The sequence below is a fragment of the Acartia tonsa genome, chromosome 1, assembly GCF_053477335.1.
Source record: "Acartia tonsa isolate MP-2025a chromosome 1, ASM5347733v1, whole genome shotgun sequence".
NCBI lineage: Eukaryota > Metazoa > Arthropoda > Copepoda > Calanoida > Acartiidae > Acartia > Acartia tonsa.
The window spans coordinates 16,436,600-16,459,052 of NC_137260.1; the positions used below are offsets into that span (position 1 = coordinate 16,436,600).

Consider the following 22,453-nt stretch of genomic DNA (forward strand, 5'->3'; position numbering starts at 1 on the left):
TAGAACATTCATTATTTTTTTGCCTTTACCCAAAATTCTTTATACATGCACTTGCTTTATATTTAGACTATTATTTTAATAATGACACCCCTGAATTCATTTATCTCAAAGAAAATTTTTATCTTTTTAATGTTTGGTACCCTATATTTGCTAAAAATGAAATATTTTTTCAACTATCATTGCTAATTCTAATTGCCAAAGATCGCTCATTAAAAATTAGTAAAGATGAATGTTTATCAAGATGGACCATTTTAAACTGTTTCTCTCAATCATTGTTTGTTGTAAAATCTGCTTTATCAATTTTAAATAATATGGGTCTAAATTCTGATTTTCTTAATGATTTTCTTGAGTTTCTATTAAAACAAAAAAATAATATCTCATACTTCAAATGTACATGATTTATATTCCGTAATTCGTAATTTATCTATTATAAACATTTAAAAATACATAAATTCATAGTTTGTTTCATGTTTAACTCGAAATAAATTATATAAAAACAACAAGATTGTCTTACATGTCTACATAACCTCCTAAAATTTCATAAAGATCCGCCGCCGTTTTTCCGCCGACTGCCAAGTACAGCTGCGGCCGCTGAAAGTTATATTTTGATATTTCTAATATAAAATTTACACAAAGATAAACATTTCTGCAAAAAATTGTTCTTCTAGCTTCAAAAAAAAGAAAATTACAGCCGTTTGAAATTTTTAAGTAAAAAAGGACCTAAAAACAAAGGTTGTTAAATAAAAGGGTGAAGGAAGCGAAAATTGACTTTGACTTACTTTAGGTCGGAAATTCATTATCAATCAGGGGACTTGCACAAAAATTAGCCCTCTAGCTCTAATGGGAACTGAGATAAAGGTGACGCAAGGGGCCCGACTGTTAAGGGTTAATTTGGATCAATAGATTTACTATTACTTGAATATGTTACACCAGATTTTCATGTAATCTAGTAAAGAGATACTCACAACTGGCTAAAATAATGATACCCCCCATCTACCCCTTTTACCCCATCTCTTCCTACTGGATGTACAAACTGACCAATAAATGAGGTCCATGTTAGCCAACTTGATTTACAACAAATTTTCCCCATCTCAATATATTATATTATATACCCATTGCGACATATCTTTTAGGACGTTCGTCCCCAGGGAGGAAGGGAGGGGACAATGGATCGAATATTCATATTTTAGGAGTCTCAGACTTTGGGGACTGGCTTAAAGGGAATGTGCATGAATTTAGCAGTTTCTGACTGACTTTGGGGACTAAAATATGAATGACGTCACGAGAAATCATGCAACATGACGGGGCATTCTTATGCTAACTAGCGCAATAATAAAAATGTAAACAATAAACAAACAGACAGAAAATTTTTACTTTAATTGTTTTAAAATCATAATGAAAAAATAATTATGGAATATTTGTTTGCAGTTATGATTATAGAAATTATTGTATTTATTTTTTTTAAATTAATAATTAAATTGCTTTTAGATATCTTTCATTAGTCAAATTTAAAATAAATGAGTTATAAAGTAGCTACGCTAATAGAATATATTTTCTGCTGTTGATTATAGCTCAGTGGATGGCAATATTAGAAAGAAATACATACACAAACAAGCGTCTCAATATACACACACATTTCTGAACAAAAATTTAGTGACACGTGGCGATTTTTGGTTTCCTTTTTCAAATGTTTTATTATTGACAAGATATAATATAATATTTGTATCCTTTTATATATAGTAATACTTTTTTTGTATGTTGATATAGTTCTCCATTTTAGAGGGCATTACATTACAAGATAAAATTTAGTCTAGTGATGACTTTATAAAAATTTTAAAAGCAAAGCTTTTTATAATTTAAGGGTCGGTCTGTCCGTACGTCTGTCCATTACGGTTAGCTCATTTTGTTAAATTAAACAGATTAGAATTGTCCTATCAATTTCAAACTTTACATGATGATTTCTATAACAATTAGGTATGACTTGGAAAACGAAGCAACTCTATAAGAATCTTTAATATTTTTCAGATGAAATCTTGTATAAAATGCAAACAAGCAGAAAATGTGATACTGCCTAGGTTTCCAGGAGAACAACAAAATGGTTACGGTATATATACATTTTTTTATCAAAACAAAGTTGACAACTACCAAAGCATAGAAATTTAAATATTAAGAAAATATGTTGTAATTAATGGAATGTTAGGAAGGAAAAGACATAAAGATTGACATTTTTAATCATACTGTACCTTTGCCACTAATTATTAACAGTTAGATGATTGCTTTTCGGTTATCATTTCATTCTTATTAGGTACCTAATTTTGAGAAAAGTAAGGGAATAGTGAATAGTCCCTTACGTAACATCGCCCCATATGGGGCTATTCTTCGTATTTTAAAATGGCTTTTTATAGGTTAGGCTAGGTTAGGTTAGGTTATATTGGGTTAGATGATTGCCCCACAGGGTTAGGTAATGGCCCGTTGGGTTAGAGCCTCCCGCAGGGGCTATAAATAGGAAAAAAGCTTCTGTGAAAAATACGAAGAATCGCCCCATATGGTGCGATGTTACGAAAGGGACTATATCCAAAAGTAATGTCCAGTTATGGTTTTTAAAAGCGAAGCTTTCTATAATTAGGGTCGGTCCGTACGTCCGTCCGTCCGAGATAGATAGCTTTTATTCGTTAATTTAGGCATGTTAGAATTGTCCTATCGATTTCAAACTTTGCATGATGATTCCTGTAGTAGTAAGGTACGATTTAGAAAGCATAGCAACTCTATAATCATTACCAGAATGTCCGTACGTCCATTTTAAACATGTTGATTTTTCTACTTTTTTAACCACAAATTTTTATGTGATCTAATTATCCGTTTGATCTGATTTTTGGTATATTGATTCCTGGAACAACAAAGAACAATATTATAAGCGAAGCAACTCTATAATCATGTCCTAAAAGTGTAAGTATGTCCATAAACATTATGCTGTATCAAGCAGTTTATCAACAAATTTACTTACAATTTTGCTTCGAATCTTATACTTCTATATTCTGATTATTCAGTTCAGACACTATACAAGTGTTAATGTCCGTTTGTCCTACCGTTTCAGTACTTCGCTTTTATGGATGTTGTCATCCTTGTTTAACTAGGTAGCAGTAGGTAATAATTTCATTGGTATTTATATTAGTTCCGAATTAATATTTTTGCCTTTCAGTTAAGCCTATAAATACTAAAAAAATATTTATTTCAGATGACTAACAAAGAGAAAATTAGCTTTCCTGAAAGAAGATATTTGATATGGTGCGAACGTGCAAGAAAGAATTTAAGTTACATCACGGAGGGTATCTGCAGCGTGTAGGGGTGGTCCTTAGTTTGACATTTACATAATTTTATTTTTTTTAAAGCGAAGCTTTTCTATGATTACGGTCGGTCCGTCCGTACGTCTGTCCGTACCTCAGTCACAGAGAGTTAGCTCTTTTTGTTAATTTAAACAGGTTAGAATTGTCCTATCGATTCCAAACTTTGCATGATGATTCCTGTAATAGTTAGGTACAATTTAGAAAGCGTAGCAACCCTACAATCAATACCAGAATGTCTGTACATCCATTTGAAACATGTTGATTTTTAACTTTTTTGATAACAAATTATCCGATTCTTCAGATTTTTTGAAAACTGATTCCTATTATACAATGTTATAAGCAAAGCATCTCTATAAACAAGTCCTAAAAATTTAAGTATGTCCTTAAACAGTATTATCTATTTATGCAGTTTTGCAACAAATTTACTTACAATATTGTTTGTACTGAAGCATTAATATTCTGCTAATTCAGTTCTGACAATCTACAAGTGTTAATATTTGTTTGTCCTTCCATTTCAGAGCTTCGCTTTTATGGATGTTGTCATCCTTGTTTAATTTTATTTAAAAGGGGGTCATTTAGAAGTTTATTTTACTTTTATCAATTTGTTTTATCTGATACTTTCCAAAATATGTTTTATTAATACTTTATCAATAAAAAGTAAATTTTTTGTAACTAGACCAAATATAATTAAGAATTAGAACCATAAATCTAAATACAAAACTAAAAATATCCTTGAGACATTCTATTCTGCAACCTTTTTTATTCATAAACATTTTTAATCAAGTTATTTTGTTTATACCTAGTGTGTGTAACTGTGTAGGTACGTCTTAAACTGACAATTTTTTTAGATTTTAAAAAGTTAATCTAATTGATTTTATTTTTATTTATTATTTTGTTGAAATTAAATCAGGGTAGCCCCTTTCGTGACAACACCCCTTAAGGGGAGTTTCTTTGTATTTTCACAGTAGCTTTTCTCCTATTTCCAGCCCCAAGCAATTTTGAAAATATGACGAATCGCCCCTTAAGGGATGTTGCCACGAATGGGACTATACCCATAAATCAGTTTTGATTTAATTGTTTTATATTTACCTAACAATTCTATTGTGATATGATATATACATATATGTATTATTTAAGTAGATTTTGTTGTTATTTTAATAATTTTTAATACAATTGTTTTAACTGATTCTTGTTTATTATTAATTATGATTTAGAAACCATAAAAACTCAATTGTTACTAGAAAATCCGTACGTCCATTTATAACATGCTCATACACATATAGTAAGCTGCGCTAATATCCAATAAAAAGTAGTACGTTTTGTTTATTTATAGCTTAAGAATTTGGTTACCGATCCGATTAAGTTCTACATTTTAGGGAAGATGCATAAAGGTCCTGAAATCCTTTTAGACTGTTTTTATCATTAAAATCTTAAGATGGTTTTATGCTATTTTTCTACGCTAAATTCTAAAACTAATATTCTTTAGTAAATGAATTGCTACCAAGTTCTTTATCTTGATAATCAGAGGCTATTAGTAAAGTAGAATTTGGGGGATGGTGCATTTTGAATTAAAAATAATTTAAAAATGAATAAATTTCCAATAAAAGTTGTTCTATTAGAAATACTCGTTTTATCTGGAATTATCTGGTTTTTCAACCTTAAAGTGTCACAACTATAAAATTGAATTAATTGCCCATTGTCCCCTCCCTTCCTCCCTGGTTCGTCCCGGTCCGTTTAATTATACTATTCATTAAAAGGCGTATAATTAAATTTGAATTCTATTAGTTACTTTTATTTGCATTTGAAATTGAAATCATAATTCAATAATTATATACTTCGTTGTTCACAAAATTTTGAAAGGGTGGATAAAAAATAACATTTCAAAATACATTGAAAATAGTCTAAAATGATAAATAATATATTTTGTAACTCTTTTAACTTAACCATTGAGCATTAACAAAATTAACTATTCTATAGATTATATGATTGGTTGAAAAGTTTAGACGCCAAATAAACGAAAGTACCCAAAGTTTTTTAGCCAACGATTAAGATAACGTAGATTTCATTGATTTTCCTCCATTATTACTTTTGATTAGATTTAACTTATTATTGTTTATATTTGGTACTAGTGTAATTTGCAGTCCGATGGGAAATTAATACATTACTTTTAGTTTAGTCTATAAATTTGTTTCCAATTTTTATTTTATGATGATCTGTTTGATGTATTTTTGTATCCCAACTAAATTGGAAAGACAGTAGAGATTTCACTTTAGTTAAAAACATTTTGGTCCTCTGCCAAATTCAAAATTTAACTGACAAATCCTTTAATATTTTTTGTGAGTAGAGTTTGTTTTCTTCAATTCTGTTTTTGCGTTAGTATATATAATATCTGATATCATGGGATTGTTATATTGCAAGTTTATAGGTATCTAAGCAATGTGAGATAAAAATCACACAAAGTCTGAAAGGAATAGCCCATAGCCGTGCGGTTGGGGGTAATCTCTTGGCACGCCAAAAAATAAGACAATGGACGTTGAATTGATATATTTATCCGCAATTGTGATAATAGTTATTTCTCGCATCGTATTATAAACAGCTTTCAACGGATATAGAATGTACAATTATAAGAATTATCCACCGGATTCGAATGAATACGAGAAATATAATTATCCATTTTTGTAAGACAAGATTACTGCCGTCAATTTTTTTACCGAAGCTTTTTTACAATTTGTGCAAGTCCGTCCTTTTTTATGTCTAATGACCATAGCAGATAGCTCTTATTGTCAGTTTAGGCATGCTATAATTGTCAATTTTGCACGAATATTAACATAACAAGGATGACAACATCCATAAAAGCGAAGCACTATAACAGTAAGACAAACGGAGATTAACACTTATTTAGTGTCAGAACTGAATAATCAGAATATAAATGTATAAGAGTCGAAGCAAAGTTGTAAGTAAATTTGTTGAAAAACTGCTTTATACAGGATTATGTTTATGGACATACTTACATTTTTAGGACTTGATTATAGAGTTGCTTCGCTAATAACATTATACTTTGTTGTCCCAGGAATCTATATACCAAAAATCAGATCAATCGGATGATTTTATCACATAAAAATTTGTTGTTAAAAAAGTAAAAAAATCAACATATTTAAAATGGACGTACGGACATTATGGTAATGATTATAGAGTTGCTACGCTTTCTAAATCGTACCTAATTACGAAAGGAATCACCATGCAAAATTTGAAATCGATGGAACAATTCTAACATGCCTAAATTAACGAAAAAAGCTATCCGTTACGGACGGACGGACGTACGGACGGACCGACCCTAATTATAGAAAAGCTTCGCTTTTAAAAATCATAAAATTAATACCAGTATTGTTAGCCCTGGCCTAGTGGCTAACAAAGCTTGTTTTAATCTTATAATTTTTAATTTAAATATCTGCGGAAAGCTGTCTATAATACGATGGGATAATAGTTATTTCTTGCATCGTATTATAAACGTCTTTCCGCGGATATAGAATGTACAATTACAAGATTAAAACTAGTTTTTTTAGCCCCGAGGTGCCGAAGGATAATATGATGCTAGACATAGTTTTTTCGTATGGATGAGAACCGGTTCCTATCCACCGGATTCGAATGAATACGAGAAAAACTATTCTTTGATCTTTTTGTTGGCATCGCATGTCGTCAAAAATAAACAAGAACGAAAACTTAGTTATCTATAAGCAGGCTTTTTGTTCAAAAAGAGGAAAAGTTACAATACAAATTATTTAGAAATTTATTTTCACAATTCTTTTAGTTGAAAATTTTCTAGAAAATACAAAGTAGAAAACTATCAAAACATACAAAATGACTTATGATTAGCTTCGCTATACTAAAAAGAAAATCTATTAATAGGGACAAAATTTATGACTTGCTTTTAAAATGCTGCGACCATAGGCACTTGCTAAAGGTATCTGTATTCTCAAATACAATTTTGTCATTTAAACCAAACTAAACCAAAGCTTTAATAACACACTTTCTAATTCGTTAGCTATAAAACTTAGTTAATAATAATATTGATTTGTTGGTTTATAGTGTCCAAACTTTTCAATTAATTCTTTTCATCTACAGAATGGGTACTATACTTCTGTATATCATCATTGGGAATGAACACAAATTCTTCGTCCTTTGTCTTATCCCTTTAGATCCCTGACCCTCTTTGGGTATTTAACTCTTCAGAAAACCTTTCCTGTCCCTACCAGAAAGAGAATATATTATGGATAATTTATTTAGACAAGCATGTTTATTATATACAGGAATTGGAATTAATATTCACACATTTCAATTTTATATTTTGACACCCCCTTTAAACTTAAATTGAGGAGGGTGTAAGCTTTGGCTATTGGAATAATATTAGGGTGTTATTGTTTATTGTCAGGGAAGTAAATTAAAGCCTCCAAAGTTCAAATTAATTAGGAGTTCGTGTTTATAGATCTTTAGGTATCAGTATACTTTGCAGTCCATTGTCCCCTCCCTCCCTTAGTTATATATTCATAAAAAGGACGCGCACCAACTATTCTATTCCCCAACAAGGAAAAATCAACACATCAGGTACCGAATATTTTCGTTTATTGGCATAAACATCATCAGGGTATGGTTATTTATATACATTTTTTCACATAAAATTTAGCAGTATCTTCGTGCATTGTCAAGAAATGAATCCCTTAGTTATAATAAACTAGTTACTTCGCCCCTATCCTCTAGGGTAGTGCGGAGGAAGTCAAGAAAATAGCTTGCCTGGAAAGTACAAAAAATTTCCGAGCTTCAGACCAAAAAAAAATTACTACTTTAGATTATAAGATTTTTTTTATATCTTCTCTTTGCCGACTTTTTCATAAACTGAAGATAAATTTCCTCAATTAATAATAGATTAAAATGAGTGAATAACCCTCCCTTTCCCAGAACCTATGCAACAATACATGCCTAATTTTTGGCATCAAACTATACTGTCAACAATAAATATACAAAGTCTTGATAAACAATGACTTAACCGGATTAATAGTAAGACAATTTAGGAACAATCCAACTAAATTATTGGTCAGAAAATGTCACATTTTATTTATGTAATAAAAGTTAAATTTCTTGGGATAAAGATTTGCTTGTCAAAATTATATTTCAGCGCGTTCGCTCATCTTTAGGAGGGGATGGGTTTGAATCTCGACCAAAGCCGCATCATAACTATAGAAACTTTAAAAGTTGTACATACTGTTGCTATGTCAGATGCATGGCACGATATTTAGAGTAAGAGTAGAGTTAAGACAATGCCATTAAATAGACATAACTCATTACTATGTACAATAAGTACTTTCTGACAAAGGTTTTGCAATCAAAGGGTTTTTTTTGTCTTCAAACAGTTTGGACGTTATTGTCTTGGAACCTACTATATATATAGTTCTGGCTCTACGCTGTCATCAACTGTCCCAACTTTTTTAATTAGAAAGACTATTGTGTCTAATTGACCATCTTTAAATCTATTGTGTCAACTATAGAAATCATAATAAGTTATGGGATAAATAGCTGGAATAGTAAAAAATATCCAACCTAAATAGTTAGGGGCGCAGCTTCTCTATAACAAGTTTAGTCCGAGGAATCGTTTAATTGATCAGAAACTATTAACTGTTTTTTTTATTTGCATATGCATATCAAACGACAAACACAAAACGCTGTTTTTTTTGTGTCGAAGTAGTAGATTAAATATTCATTCCATTGCAAAAAACGCGATCTTTGGTTTGTTTAAATATCCATTTATTTAGCATTTTTCAAGAATGTCAAGCGTGGGAAAATTTTTAGAATGTGGTAACGCTCGATCATTTAATACCTTGGGATTTAAATATCCATTTATGCTAAATTTTGTTTGCTTAAATAACTCATTTAAATCTGGCTAAATTAAATAAAATACCTTGCCAATTTTCTACCGTTATCGCCGTTTTATGGATTTCTATCTTAAGGAACTTTCAACCAGATTAAAATATAATAAACATATAGTTAGATTATAAGTTATTTCTTTAATTTTATAACGGGAAAAAAATTTATTCATAGAGTTGCTCCGTTAAAGAAAAATTATAAGCTACATAATTTTCAATTTTGCTTAAGATAGAGCTTACACGAATTGAAGACAATAGACAAAACTATCTTAATATAAGACAAACTAACAGGATGTCCATCTGTATAACCGCTGAACCTATACGTTTCTCCGTTACAGTGTAGCTTTTTTAGGTCCAAGAAAGGTTTGATAACTATTTTAGGTAAGGTATCTTCATTATTATGAGGTTAAGTAACATTCAACAGACATCCAACCTTTTGATTACACGACCTTTGTCTGTAAGTCATAAGTTGCACCTGTTAAATGGCCCAAACATCCCCCCCTTCTCTTACTGTAAGTGTCACGTGCCTGACAAAGCAGCAGTAGGAACTATTTTTAACGTCTTTATAATCTAATGTAACTCTGAAATAATATTTTTATGCACGGGATCTCGGGGATATAGGGATTAGTCAATGAACAATAAATAAATCTTCCCCCAAATTATTTTTTGTGTAGTGGCTTATAATTAGTTTTTTTTCTGGTAAAAGAGTTGTTAATTAATCTAAGCACCATTGTGATATCCCTACCTGTATATTTGAGATTGCTAAGTGATGTGCATTCGTAAAAAAATAGTTTAAGCGCAAAGCAAATGCATTAAACATTGAGGGTTGCGTTGTAATTCCATTTTTTACTTTCATATGAATATATGGAATTTCCCCCAAAGGGCCTGTAGAGCACTGAAATCCTCCTTAGTTATCTTAAAATAAGGCAGGAAGTGGGTTATGGGGTAAATAACCCAAGTTATTGCGTTTGAAATGTAAAAATTAGGGCTTCGAACCATGGGGCAAAACGCAAACAAATTTCGGGGGATTTCAATTTTTTTTTTTTTTTTTTGGGGGGGGGGGGGGTTAAGATATGCATTTCTATCCGAAACAACGATCTTTCCTTTTTTGATTGCATTGTGTTTGTAAATAAATCTTTGGACTACAACGCAACGCGCATTAAACTGCTCTTATATTTAGGATTATCTTTAGTTTAAGCGTGTATACGTGGAAAGAGTATTACATTAACACCTGGGCGTTGTCAAGGGGGTCGGGTGTGGGATATGTTTGAATCTCGGGTTATAACCGATTGAGTTCACTTTTTTAGGGACGTATTATAATGATACAGCGGGGGTTTAGGCTATTTTGTAATACTTCCGATTTCACAGCCTCCAGATGCTAGGAGGAGTCAATAATTATGTAAAGGCGATGCCCTGGCCCATAAATAGGCCTATGAGACAGAGTCTGTGCCATCAAAAGTACCACAGATGTTTTGAAAGGAAAGGACAAAATTTCATCTACATCCTTTCTTCCACCTAAAAGTAGATCTTAAAAGTCAGAGTGAGAAAATATATTTACTTTCATTGTCCTATCTGTGTATATAGTTCGACATATGTAAATAAGGGGGGGGGGAGTCTATGCCTCCCAAATTAAGAAAGGGAGATTATTTAATTTATTTGCTCGCACGCCCCAGATTAACACTCAAGGTGTTGTGTGTATAATATATGGTAGGGATCACAAGGGATAGGACAATGAACGATAAATAATTACTCCTTTAGTAAATTACTGGTTAAAAAGTATAGACACTACTAGTTTAAACTAAACAATAGGAATTTAAAAAATACCCAAATATTTTAAGCCAATGAGTAGGAAAAGGAGTATGTAAAACTTTGGGTACCAGTATAATTTACTGTTCAATATCCCCACCCTCTCTGATAATAGGGGGAAACAAAGCTACGTGTTCTGCATTGTAACCAGTTTTTCATTAATCAAAATTATAAACAAAAAGTTTTAATCTAATCATTAAAAATTTAAGGCTAAGTATTTGTTTATGTCATAACATTTATACGTTTAGAGGGATAAACTTACAATTGATGGCATTTTACTTCATTGCCAGTGCATTGTCGAGCTGAGAAACCCCCTCTTTTATTTTGTAATGAATTGAAATTATGGGGAAAGTGTAGTTTTTCCCCTATTCCTAACCCCTGGAAAAAGCCCTAACCCTTAGGGGCCCAATATAACCTAACCTAACCTGTTTTTAAAAAAAGAAAAACTACCCCCTTATTATCAGTTAATTTCAAAATAATTATGGGAGGTTTTTGTGTTTGACTTAGTATCTTGAAAGAAACCACCTTTAAGTAATTATTTCCCAAGAGCCCCCCAAATAAAATGTATGAGTACGCCAGTATCATGTTGGAATTAAAAGTTGATTAACCCTCCTTAACACTTTTAGCCCTGGGAGTTTGTCAGGGTGGAGGGAATGGATATATTATTACACCAGATTTTCATGTTCTAATAAAGTAAATCTCGCAGCGTGCTAAAATAACGACTCCTCCATTACCATATTCGCTCTCTTCCTACTAGATGAACAAACTGACCAATAACTGATTATTTTAGAGCTTCGCTTTTATGGATGTTTTTATCTATGTTTTGTTTAAATTTTCGGTATTTCAACTAGAGATTTTCAGAGAGGGAGGGGACATTAGACAGTACATTGTACTTGACCTCAAAGTTGCGTTCTCGACCAAGCCCAAATTGTGTCAAAAAATCATCCAAGTGACCTCGAAAATGTGGAATTATCAATCTTTTTTTAGGGGTTTTATTTCCTACTTCTTCTCTCATTTCCCTCATTTTTATAACGTCACATGGATCATTTTTGACACAATTTTGACACAATTTGGTCTTTGTCCACGTTCTCACATACGTTGGGTAAAATCTTTTAGTTAAATCACAAAGTTTTTAGTGCTACGAATGAAAGAACGAGTGTATTGTACTTTAGAGATCAGTATAATATCATCTACCTTCCTGAGAATGATATAAATCAGTGGTTCAAATGTTTGAACACTTAACTTAATGAACCAACCAATCAAATTTTAATATAAAATAATCACCATATATTTAAAATGTTTAAATATAAATATTAAAAGAAACAGATATACATACAATATGTAGGCAAACTAATAAATTAAAATTTTGCCCAAATAAATTTGGTCAGTTATTTATTGGACTTAAACAAATATAATTAGATAGAAAAATGTTCAGATGTGATATATGGATTATTTCCAAGCAATACAGCTTAAATTTTGAATGAGCAAAATATTTTTTTAAAATTATACTCAGAATGTTATTAATGAATTATTATTTATCGCATCGTATTATAGATAGCTTTCTGTGGATAATAATGTTATTATTTCTATTTCAATTTTCGTGGAAAATTGTCTGATATACTATGATATACATGATTTTTCCGTATCACTAATCTGTTTCGAAGCTATACTAAAAATTTATTTTAAAATATTTAGAGTGCTTTAATAAAAGTGCCTATCGAGCACTGAACCATCCACCCATATTAATAATAAAGATGGTAGTTTTCGCGTGGGTCTTTGCCCTGCGGAGCAACCTAGCCTGATAAAAAGTATCAAACTTGGAAACTAACCTCACCCCTCCTTCCCACAATAATTTCAAATAAGGTCCTATTGAACATAAATTTTTGATCTGCTTACAAGGTAAAAAGAAGCACGCATCCTATTATATAACGTAGTAAGGTTTTCTTTGTCTGAAGCTTAAGATTTTAGTAACTACTTAGTATATGATTGTTCTCAATTACAAGGAAGCATTACATAGGTCCCAGGATGGTTTCAGGTTATTTCATTCCAAATTTTAGTCTTGGGATGGTTTAGGCTATTTTTTGTACCCCTCCCTATCCCTTAAAATACAGAGCTTCTACATTCAAGGGGTACAGCCACTAGTTCTAAATAAGAAAAAACATGCCAGCTTTAAAAACTAACTAAACAAAAAATTTGCAGTTTTATGTGAACAAAATTATAGAATTTGTATATACCTTCATTAGTGTCATTCCAAAAATATTTGTAACTGGCGGAAATTTGATTTATTGCACAGGAAAGGGTCAAAAGTAATTAAATCATTTTATTCCGGGCTCGGCAGCCGCGTGTAAGCCTCATATTATAACTTTAAAAATCAGCTGGATGTCTAAACCTGTTCATAAACAGACAATCCATCTTTTAGATTTTTTTTGTTGTCAAACTAGCAGTTTGAATTTGAGGCTTATGCGCGGCTGTCGAGCCCTGGTTTTATTATACCAAGGATTGGTGACCGCAGCCACTTTAAGCCGCTAATAGCAAGCAGCTTATAGTAAAACCAAGGATGCATATAGTCAACTAAGCTGCTTCTTCTCTAGTATCTGAGAGAGAGAGTGGGCACCAAACAGTCTAAAACCATTAAAATATTTTTATAAAACTTCCCTGAAAAGTATCACCCAATCATACTATTATTTTATTACATATTTTTTATGTTTGTTTATGTAAATTACTTTTTTTTATTCTTTAAGTAGTTTTTTTTGCTTGTTTATTTATCAAAACTATGAATTTAGACCTCTCAAATTTGTTTTTTATATCCTCAAATACACTAATTTGAGAGTTTATGTTAGATAATGTTATTTTCTAAAAGTAGTAATGATGACTGACATTATATCTACATGCAAATAATCAGATAACCTTGATGAAACTAAATGACATAATATCGACATAACGTTTTACAAAGTAACAATATATACTATACCAGTTGATTAAATCCTAGCCTCTTGAGAAGAGCGGTATTGGTCAGAAAAATAGCCTAAAACCACCCCAAGATATTTAAAAAGCTTCACTAAAAAGTATATCCAAATTTTACAGGTATTTTCTGAGATCTTAAGCTACAGACAAAAAAAATATTTCTTTATATCATAGGATATGAAATAAAAAACGACAGAAAAAATTGAATAATTCAAGAAAAGGTTTGATTGCTCTAAATAAACTATTTTACACATAATTACTATTTGCCCCGCCCTAATTACTTCAGCACGAGTTCATTCAATAATACAACTTGAAGTGCTACTAATTACTCTGTTTATAAAATATAGTTAAATACAGGGTGTTTTTTTTTAATGGAACAAAAGTATTGCTTAATATAACCCACTTGCCATTAAAAGAAATTAATAATCTATATCTTAAATTCTTCATTGGGTTGGGGAGTTTTAAATAAGAAAAAAATGTTTAGCGATTCTCAACAAATTATGCCTTAAAAACCGGTTTTTCCAAAGTAGCTATTTTGGAAGATTTTTGGATCATGACCAATTTAAAGAGTGTGCAAAAATGCGTACATTTTAAAAAATCAAATTGTACGGCTTGTGTTAATAGTAGAAAATTGTTACGCATACCGTTAGAATTGTCATAAACTCTAGTTTTTGGAAATACATGTATCGTATTCATGCTATTTGTAGTATAGAAGCTACGTTAGAAAATGTGAGAAAGGTTTAAAAGTTTTCAGTAAGTTTGGACATTTTACCACGTAGCTCCTAAACTATACGCAGCACAGGAATACTTCTTAATCACCCAAAAACTAGAGTTTATGACGATTCTAACAATATGCATAACATTTTTCTACTATTAACACAAGCTGTGCAATTTGAATTTTAAAAATGTACACATTTTTGCACACTCTTTAAATTGGTCATGATCCAAAAATCTTCTAAAAAAGGTGCTTTGGAAAAACCGGTTTTTAGGGCATAATTTGTTGAAAATCACTAAATATTTTTTTCTTATACAAAACTCCCCAACCCAATGAATAAATTAAGATATAGATTATCAATTTCTGTCAATGGCAAGTGGGTTATATTAAGAAATACTTTTGTTCCATTAAAAAAAACACCCTGTATTTATTCAATGATACTACTAAAGTGCTATGTTATACAATATAATTAAATATTGATTTGGTAATACAACTTTAATTGCTACTAATTACTATCTAAAATACAAAGTATAATGATGTCTTTCCATCTGTCTAAAGCTTTAAATCTCGCTGAACTGATAAGATTTATAGAAAATTATCTTGTTTTTAAAAAGCAATGACTTTTTCTTTTTTAGACCTTAACAAAACATTTGACACATGTCTCCCACACCCTATCTATATGGAACAGTCAAAAGATACTGTACATTCTTACTGTATAAACAAAGATAGCTCATTAAGGAACTTGTACAGTGTCCGTACACTTTGTATAAACTGCAATGTTTTAGATAAACCTACGGGGAAAAAAAAACATTTTCATATCATGACTAAAAAGGCAAAATATTAGAAATCCATGCATAATGATTTATATGTTTAGTCATCTTTAGATCATTATCTAAATTATTTGCAAATGTTGTTTTATCTCTTTTCTCTAATTTTTTGGCAGTTTTGTTTGATCAATTAATAAAGACTTTTCAAAAATATAAAGGGGTGACTTTTTATATTTTAGTAATGATATTTTTCTAACCCTAATTGTTCTGTGTATATCAGGGAAATACAAGGATATGACAACAGGAAAATAAATAATCTGCCTTTAATCTTTCCACCAATAAAAACATAATTATTACTTGGACAAAAAGTTTTAGTTCCTGTATTTTTTGTTGTTGAAATATCATTATATATTTCATATAAAATGCATAAAAATTTTGGCCAAATAATTTTTCTATTGGTGCCATACCTTAGTCCCTGGTATGTGACTGTGTGAGTATAATCTAAACATCATTTGTCCAAATGCTAGTTGGACAAGTTGCTTTTGTGTGCTTTCTCTCCTCAAAATAGCAGCACTAATTATTAAAATTATTAGCAGATATACTAATTTATATAATTATTTTAGTCATAAATATTAAAATTTTTGCTTCTTACGTAGATTGTCTTAATTTTTTTTCTTCTTTACTTCACACCCCTCTAACAAAACCCTTTGCACGCTAATAAATTCAAGCAGTTGTTGTCTAAAATATTCTGCTACATAAGTTGTGTTGACTAAAAATGTTATTTATGAAAACATGTTTTGCTTAAAAATAAAGACACCAGAGTAATCAATTCTGTTGCTTTACTTTCTTACATTATCAAAACAGGAGATACAAATTTAGGTTGGGTTAAGTTTGTACAGTTTTGTAAGCGAGGCTACTCTATAATTCACTTTGTCTGTCCGTCCGTCATCGGTCTGTCAATGAGGTTTAACCATTTATCGTATTCTAAAAAATAACAGGATGTGTGCACTGTGCATGTTCCGAAAGATATCGTAATGGGTGGATCGATTAATGTTCCATGGAAGGTTTGAGGCTATAAGGCTGTGGAAGGAGGTGGGGGGTTCGTTTGTACAATTTGCTACGCCTATAACTGAACATTTTCTAGTACATAAATTGTAGAACTAAGAAGAGAAAAGTTAAAGAAGGCACATCACATACATAAAATACCAAGAAATCTAGAAACTAAAGTTAGAAATGATTTCATTAAATCTTGGAAAGAGAAAGGGCTGAGATAGAAGTGTGCAGCAAAAACAACAAAGTTTTGGATTTTCGAGAATAGTAACGTTTTTTCGTTTAAAAAAAAGGATGAGGACATTCATAAAATCTAGATAAAAAAGGAAAAATATTGTTGTTTTATAATTATCCTTATAATAAAGTAACAGGATCTCTGTCTGTTTATTTCTCTGTGTGTACCTTGTAACTTGCTAACCACTGAGCTGATATTATTCTCCTTTACAGAGTAGCTTCTCTAAGGTCCTGGTAAGGTTTATATCTATTTTGAGGAAGGGAATCACCACCCTCCAAAGAGAAATCGCAAAAAAACATAACTAACCCCGTATTGCTGGGGAAAAAAATATTTTTTGTTTAACAATTGACTTAACATAGATTGAAAAAAAACATTTTACGTGCTTCTAGAGGCCTCTAGGGGCAACACCACTATTACAGAATAAACTGGTAGGCAGAAGGACATACTTACCAACCAATTATAGATAAAAAAAGTGCTGCGTTCTGTGATTTTTGTTGTTTTATATGAAAACTTGGGCTGGTAGGATGAATGGATTAAAATGACCACGCGACACACTGATATAAAATAAAGACAGGCGGATTTTTTTTTCTAACTAAAATTTTGTTTAAAAATAGTATATTAGCAGTATAGATATGTTTTTTTTTAGTATATACATTTGATGACAATTTTTTTGATAACTTTGAATTATAAAGAACTAGCGACTGCACCCCTATCATCTAGGGGCTCTATATTCAAGAGAATATAAGAGGGGGGGAAATGGCCTTATAGCCCTAATCAATATTTAGACTTTTAGACTATAATAATTAACCATCCCGAGCACTATAAGAACCTTTACTATAAAGTAGGACCATATTGGTTCAGAGATCCTTTGCTACAAACATAAAAGTTTATTACTTTATATTATTTAGGATAACACAAAACCACCCATCATAAGGTGCAAGTCCAACATCAAAGTTATTGACGCAGGTATATTTAATGGGTTTTGAGTGTGGATCACTTATCATCATACTAGAGACGGTGAAAAGTATTACATACTAATAGTGAGAGTAGGTCATTTAACTAAATAGCTGGTTGTTATTTTGGTAAACCCTAGCCCAAAGAACATCCACTAAAAATTAACACTTTCCTTCGATAGTCAGACTTCGGCATCTCAGGGCTTACAAAACTGGTTTTAATCTTATAATTGCACATCTTTATAATACTTAATTTGTAATACATTAATGTATACATTTTCGCTAGAAATTAGATCAATCAAATTTACTTTAATATTTTCTCCAAAGTCAACCTTTATAAATAACTTTGTACGCAGCATGTTCGAATCCTTTTCTTGATCGTATAATTGGATGCATTGTGCGAGTGTAACCAATCAGAAACACGATTTACGCTTGCATGCATTTTTGTGACGTTCCAACATTTCAGTAAAATTAAAATGTTTGATGCATGATTAAAATGATTTGATATTGTCATAGCGAGCAGTTTATAAATTTATTGGATGTGGAGATAATGTTGTAATGTATTTTTATGAAGTTTATAACGTTTTTTTTCAGAGCTAACTACCATCCAGTTATACAATAGTGTTAAAGTAAATATAATCAACGGTATTGTAGAGACACTAAGTATAAATTGTAGTTACACTATAGCCAACAATTCCAAATTTTGACCATCCAAATTTAAATATTTTTAAAAAGTTGGGATACTAGCATTAAGGCAGGGGAACATTGGGCTGTTTATTACAGTAGTCCCCAAAGTCCTTGGACACTTGACTTTTTTCTCTGTGCGGAGGATGATACCCACCCTCTTTAACAACCAATGGATAATCACTTAGGGACATGTTTAAAAAGAATTTAGAAAATATTTTTTTCTGAATGATATTTTTATCTTGTATGAAAAAAATATTAGAAAAAAATATGACCGTTGACATATTTGTGGATATAATTTTACCCCCAATATTATGAGTTATTTTTGTAATGGGTGTTCTATCTATGTGTATAGAAGACATAAAAAGCCTAGAAGAAGAGGCAATAATAGTTTACATTTTTTAAAACCCTCTTTGGGGGGGGGGGGCTTTATGCAAATATTTTGCCTCTTCACTCCCGAAAGAAATTGCCCCAATCTACGATGCTTGGAGGGTATAGGGGGTTATTGCCCCCTTCGAACGAACGCTCATGTCAGCTATCAAAGGAAAAATTTCCCTCTTTTAAATTGTCGTCCATTATCATATTAAATAAACTGCTAGACCGCCTTGGTTCTCCTTTACAGTGAAGATTCTTATGGTCCAAGTATGGATTATAACTATTTTGGGGAAAGGAACATCCACCTTTCCAAAAGAGGCCTCTAGGGACGTATCCGCTATTCTTGTGTCAACAGAACACTGAGAAGTGGTAATGAAGAGAAAGTATGTCAGAATTAATTACAAAAGCCCCCACATTATTTCGCTAAATTTACTTAAACAGTTTTTAGTGAACACCAATTGATATTTGTAAATCTATATTCAATTACATACCATACACCATCGGGAGTAAATTCCAGGGAGGGAGGGGTCATTGGAATAGATATTATACTGGTACCCAAAATTGTATAATCCCATTTTCTTTTTCTTTGGCTTAAAAACTTTGGAGACTTTGATAAGTTCTTGATTATTTAGTTTTATTTTACAGAAGGGGTAATTTGTTCAACTATTCCGACAATTTTAAATTTTAAGCCCTCCAACTCAAACTAAAAAAAATTAAACGTCCTTGTGTAAAAGGTCAGCGACAAAATAGTTTTTTTTTCTTATTTGACATCCCTATCCCTGACAGGAGTTTACTATAACAACAAGTTTCCCTCTAAAATTGATCTCAATTTGAACACCAAAAATTGTTTTTGGGAGTTTTTACAAAATTGTTATAAGAAAACATTTTTTAAGTCAAATTTTCCTAAAAAGTCGAACTCATCTATAAAATTAACAAGGATGACAACATTTATAAGAATCAAAACAATCTACTGAATTAACAAGAAATTAAATTTACAGACGGATGGACAAATCTAAACAGTTAGAGTTAGCCATTTTCAATAACATTCCAGAAAACTGTTTATGTCCTCTTCAGCATTACATATATTTCTGAATACAAGATAAGTTCGTCTCGAATTCTAATATCTTCTAGCGCATGACCGACAGACCAACCGACAAAATTAGTTGTATACTGGATGTTCATTTGCACACAAAATTCAGCACTGTATTTTAAATAATAGCCGCGAGTAAATTGCATAGATGCCGCTAGGGGCGTAACCGTAAGTGATTACATGTTTTTTAAAATTATAAAGAATCTTTGCTACTTTATAGCATAGCAAAATTGTAAAATCGCCGTAAATTGAGTAAACTAAATCCAGGAATCTTAAGGGATAAGACTTTGAATAATCCCAATTGATAATAAAACAAGGATGACAAAATCCATAAAAGCGAAGCACTGAAATGGTAGGACAAACAGACATTAACACTTGTATAGTGTCAGAACTGAATAATCATAATATAAATGTATAAGAGCGAAAGCAAAATTGTAAGTTAATTTGTTTAAAAACTGCTTGATTCAGGATAATGTTTATAGACTTGGACATACTTACATTTTTAGGACTTGATTCTAGAGATGCTTCGCTTATTACATTATACTTTGTTGTCCCAGGAATCAATATACCAAAAATCAGATCAATCGGATGATTAGATCACATAAAAATTTGTTGTTAAAAAAGTAAAAGAATCAACATGTTTAAAATGGACGTACGGACATTTTGGTGATGATTATAGAGTTGCTACGCTTTCTAAATCGTACCTAACTATAAAAGGAATCACCATGCAAAATTTGAAATCGATAGGACAATTCTAACATGCCTAAATTAACGAAAAAAGCTATCCGTTACGGACGGACGGACGTACGGACGGACCGACCTTAAATATAGAAAAGCATTTATTATGATAATAACTTAAAAATTTGAACACTGCTATAGTAAAACCGACCAATCAAAGTAAATTTATGGTTTAGTCTACGAATGAGAGAACGTGTTTATAAAACTTTGGGTATCATTATAATTTTCAGTACAATATCCCCTGCCTCCGTGACTAGATCGATATTTAAGAATAGTTTACGGACAAGAGTTTTTGTATTTACTACTTATCTAAAGATATACCAAGTATACAAGGCTAGGTCAATGAAAATTAAACTAATCTGTAAATCTAAATCTAAAGGGATAAGACAATAGACGGTAAATTGATGTACATCCCAAATAATGATGCTAAAAATTACGTCTTCTTTACATAACAATAAATTGTTAAAACGTATGGCACCTTAAAAGCAGCATCACACATTTTAACCATTTTTATGACAGATTATCATCGAAGTTTTAGTTATACTAAAATATTTCAAATGCCTATCTAAAAATATTAGTCCCATTTGTTGAGCTACGCTGTAATGAATGTTTCAATCCTTGTTTTTACTTAATTTGCCAATTTTTTGCCCTATTTATTTGCTGTGTGTAAATGTTAAAACAGCTTAAATTTTTAGTTTGGAGATTAAAAAAAAAATGCACCTATTTTCACTAGTCGCTGAGTCACCTTATAGGATGATCGTAGGCAAATTAATGTTCCGATTGTATACAATATATATTCTGTAACATATAGAGTTTTTATGAAATGTACATCAACAAAAAACAGAAGATTGATTCACATCCCCTCTCCTCCTACTGGCAGATTGAATTTTTCCCTGTCAATATACCATTTTTAATTAAATATGGTATAATTATATCCGCATTAATCAAGGGATTAACATGTATCTAACTCTTTCGCCTAATATTTCTTTACTTTTTTACCTAAATCATGGAAAATTTAACCTTTAAGATATCGCAAACCCCAAACTTAGCGACCAGTGCAATTTAGAGGCAAGTATTCATGATGACATTTGTAAATTTAATTTTATAGTTCCTTGTAACAAACTAACAATATTAAGTGTTTTTACCAAGTAAAATATTACAGCAAATGATATCTAGTAGTCTAATCAGTCAACAATCTGGGCCAATAGCGTAAATCGAATCTTGCTCCCGCTATGGAAGTATCGGTTAAAATCTGTAAACACCGCGTCATATTAAAGATGCTAAACCTACTGCTGCTATGTCCGAATTAAGAAGAAAATTAATGGCAAATTTTTACCCTGCACACTGGGACAGTTTCGACTTCTAGACAAAGGTTAATCCAAGGATTGGTTGTCTGTTAGACATTAAGACATTAAAGATAATATCGCTCACGCGAGATCAAGTCCATAACTGTTCCAATGAAACTCAGCTTCTTAACCTAACCTTGTGCAAAAAATGACGTTACAAACCCTAGCCCCAAAAAATTTTAAAACAAATTTATTTTTACATATTTCTTTTGTTTGTTTGTCTAAACACCTACATAGTACATTTAAAGTTGTTTAAATTTAATTTTACATTTCCTTGGAGAAGTTATCTTTAACAGTTTTACAAGAAAAAGCATGGATCTTGTAACAGTTATTTCTTTCATCGTATTTTAAAATCAGTTTCGTTAGCCCAGTGAGGCTAACGAATCTGGTAATAATCTTATGATTTTTATTTTAATACTCGTATATAATTGTCTGTAATTTGATGCTATTCATGATTTTCCATTATGGCTA

The 22,453-nt window shown here is 31.2% G+C and overlaps 1 long non-coding RNA gene across 1 annotated transcript; it reads left to right on the forward strand.

The window, feature by feature from the left end:
- The first annotated feature begins 1,668 nt into the window (after positions 1-1,668).
- On the forward strand, positions 1,669-4,530 carry LOC145313820 (uncharacterized). The gene is made up of 2 exons (XR_013877498.1): positions 1,669-2,104; positions 3,236-4,530. It is a non-coding gene; the product is annotated as an uncharacterized LOC145313820 (long non-coding RNA).
- Positions 4,531-22,453: the final 17,923 nt, after the last annotated feature.